The sequence below is a fragment of the Scyliorhinus torazame genome, chromosome 18 (assembly GCF_047496885.1).
Source record: "Scyliorhinus torazame isolate Kashiwa2021f chromosome 18, sScyTor2.1, whole genome shotgun sequence".
Classification (NCBI taxonomy): domain Eukaryota; kingdom Metazoa; phylum Chordata; class Chondrichthyes; order Carcharhiniformes; family Scyliorhinidae; genus Scyliorhinus; species Scyliorhinus torazame.
In genome coordinates, this window is record NC_092724.1 from 11,559,009 (window position 1) to 11,562,283 (window position 3,275).

Consider the following 3,275-nt stretch of genomic DNA (forward strand, 5'->3'; position numbering starts at 1 on the left):
CGGGCCACTCCGGCGTCGGGCCGCCCCGAAGCTGCGGAATCCTCGGCACCTTCAGGGGCTAGGCCGGCCCCAGAGTGTCCGGCGCCGCACCAGCCGGCGAGCAAGGGCCTCCACCAGCCGGCGCGAGTTGGCGTATGCATGGGAGTGCCAGCGTGTGCTGGCGTCATCCCAGCGCATACTCAGGGGGGGTTCTTCTCCGCGCCGACCATGGCGGAGGTTGACAGCGGCCGGTGTGGAGGGAAAGAGTGCCCCCACGCCACAGACCCGCCCATGGATCGGTGGGCCCCGATCGCGGGACTGGCCACCGAGAGGACACCCCCGGGGCCTGATCCCCCCGCACCCCCCCTCCCGAGGACTCTGCAGGCCGCCCGTGAAGCCAGGTCCCGCCGGTAAGGACCTGCCGCAAACGGGCAGCCACTCGGCCCATCGCAGGCCGGAGAAACGCTGGGGGGGGGGGGGGGGGGGGGGCGCTGCCAACGGCCGCTGACTGCCGTACCGTGATTCCCTCCCCCACCAAAACCCTGGCGCCGGAGAATTCGGCACTCAGCGGGGGCTGGATTCATGCCGCCCCCGGCGATTCTCTGACCCAGCAGGGGGTCGGAGAATCCCGCCCATAGTATCTCCGGCTTTATTAATTGGGGCATAAAGTACAAAAGCAAGGAGGTTATGCTGAACTGATACAAGACACTATTTAGACATCAGCTGGAATATTGTGCACAGTTCTGGGCGCCACTCTATAGGAAGGATGTGAACACATTGGAGAGAGCGCAGAAGAGGTTCACAAGAATGGTTCCAGGGATGAGAAACGTCAGTTATGAGGATAGATTGGAGAGGTTATGTTATGCTAGCTGGGCCAGCATTTATTGCCCATCCCGAGAACAAAGAACAAAGAACAAAGAAATGTACAGCACAGGAACAGGCCCTTCGGCCCTCCAAGCCCGTGCCGACCATGCTGCCCGACTAAACTACAATCTTCTACACTTCCTGGGTCCGTATCCTTCTATTCCCATCCTATTCATATATTTGTCAAGATGCCCCTTAAATGTCCCTATCGTCCCTGCTTCCACTACCTCCTCCGGTAGCGAGTTCCAGGCACCCACTACCCTCTGCGTAAAAAACTTGCCTCGTACATCTCCTCTAAACCTTGCCCCTCTCACCTTAAACCTATGCCCCCTAGTAATTGACCCCTCTACCCCGGGGAAAAGCCTCTGACTATCCAAAAGTTTCCAATTTATTATTGCAATGGCCGGGAATCGAACCCGGGTCAACTGCTTGGAAGGCAGCTATGCTCACCACTATACCACCATCGCTCACTGATAAACTAACTGCCCTCTATTTCAGAGAGCATTTAAGAGTTAACCATAAAACTGTAGGTCTGGAATCACCCGTAGGCCAGACCAGGTAAATTTGGCAGATTTCCTTCTCCAAAGGACAATAGTGAACCAGGTGGGTTTTCATGACAATAGACAATGCTTTCATGGTCATCATGTGGGGATGCCAGCATTGGACTGGGGTGAGCACAGTAAGAAGTCTTACAACACCAGGTTAAAGTCCAACAGGTTTGTTTCGAATCACTAGCTTTCGGAGCACTTCCTCAGGTGATTCACGAGCTCGGAAAGCTAGTGATTCGAAACAAACCTGTTGGACTTTAACCTGGTGTTCTAGGTCATCATTAGACGTTTAATTCCAGATTTATTTATTTTTTTAATTCAAATTTCACTATCTGCCAATGGTGAGATTTGAACCCAGGTTCCCAAATCTTGCCCTGGGTCTCTGGATTACTAGTCTGGTCACAATACCACGCGAGAAGAAGGCTAAGAAGAGATTTGATAGAAATGTTCAAAATCAGGAGGGGGCCGAGCAGAGTAGACAGGGAGAAACTGTTCCCGCTGGTAAAAGGAGCCAGGACGAAAGGGCACAGATTTAAAGTGATTTGTAAAAGAAGAAAATGTGAGAAAAAAACCTTTTCACACAACAAGTGGTTGGGGTCTGGAATACACTGCCTGGAAGTGTGGTGGAGGCAGGTTCACTCGAGGCATTCAAGAGGGCATTAATGATCATTTGAATAGAAACAATATGCAGGTGTACGGGGAATAGGCAGGAGAATGGCAGTAAGTCATGATGCTCGTTTGGAGAGTCAGTGCAGAAACGATGGGCTGAATGGCCTCCTTCTGCACCATGGAAATTCTGTGATCCCATGATAAAGTATACTGGTATGTTGATTTTGTTCAAAATGGCTCCCAATGCCCACATTAAAATAAATATAATTGGAAATTGGTATTTCTTCCTCCTCCAGGTACCATGCCCCTAAGAGGGCACTGGCATTTATGGAATAGTCTCTGATTATACTTGGAAAAATGCTGCAGTCATTTGCTGTTGCCTTCCACAGTCTGGCTGACTAGGAAACTCCCGCTCTTACTATCAGCCATATTGGAAGGATTTACAGGCTGATATTCAACCTGTCTGGCCACGTTGTGAATGCCCCTTCCATGGCCATCAAGTCCTGAAGTGGGATTTGAACCCAGAGCTGTGGCTCTGAGACAGGGTCACTGCCCAGTGTACCCCCCACCAGGACCTCATGGTACTTTTTACTGTTTTAAATAAGGGCGGCATGGTAGCGCGGTTGTTAGCACTGTTGCTTCACAGCGCCAGCGACCCAGGTTAAATTCCCGGCTCGGGTCACTGTCTGTGCGGAGTGTGCACGTTCTCCCCGTGTCTGCGTGGGTTTCCTCCGGTGCTCCGGTTTCCTCCCACAGGTCCCGAAAGACGTGCTTGTTAAGGTGAATTGGACATTCTGAATTCTCCCTCTGTGTACCCAAACAGGCGCCGGAGTGTGGCGACTAGGGGCTTTTCACAGTAACTTCATTGCAGTGTTAATGTAAGCCTACTTGCAACATTAATAAAGATTATTAAGAACTGGCAAATTTCCCACTTGCCACGTTGATCCTCGGTCCCTCCAGATCAGTCTAATCATATCATTTCTGAGAGGAAGTGTCTCTGTCCTAGGGTTTCTATCATAACGCTGTTCCATCAGCTACCAAGTTATCACTTTAAAAGTTACCACCAGAGCTTGAAAAGAAAGAAAGGCAGAATGGCATGGATTCATTGGGGATGAAATGTTGCTTATGTTAAGATGGGGTGGAACAGCTGTCTCGATGAATCAGGGGTATAACTTCTGCCTCCAAGACAGATGGGCCAAGAAGCACCCCCACCCCCCCCCCCACCCCCCCCCCCCCCCCCCCACCCGCCCTGCCCCACCAGACTTAACTTGTCAC

At 51.7% G+C, this 3,275-nt stretch overlaps 1 non-coding gene across 1 annotated transcript; it reads right to left on the reverse strand.

The window, feature by feature from the left end:
* Positions 1-1,238: 1,238 nt before the first annotated feature.
* trnag-ucc (transfer RNA glycine (anticodon UCC)) lies at positions 1,239-1,310 on the reverse strand. The gene has a single exon. It is a non-coding gene; the product is annotated as a tRNA-Gly (tRNA).
* Between the last annotated feature and the right edge of the window lie 1,965 nt (positions 1,311-3,275).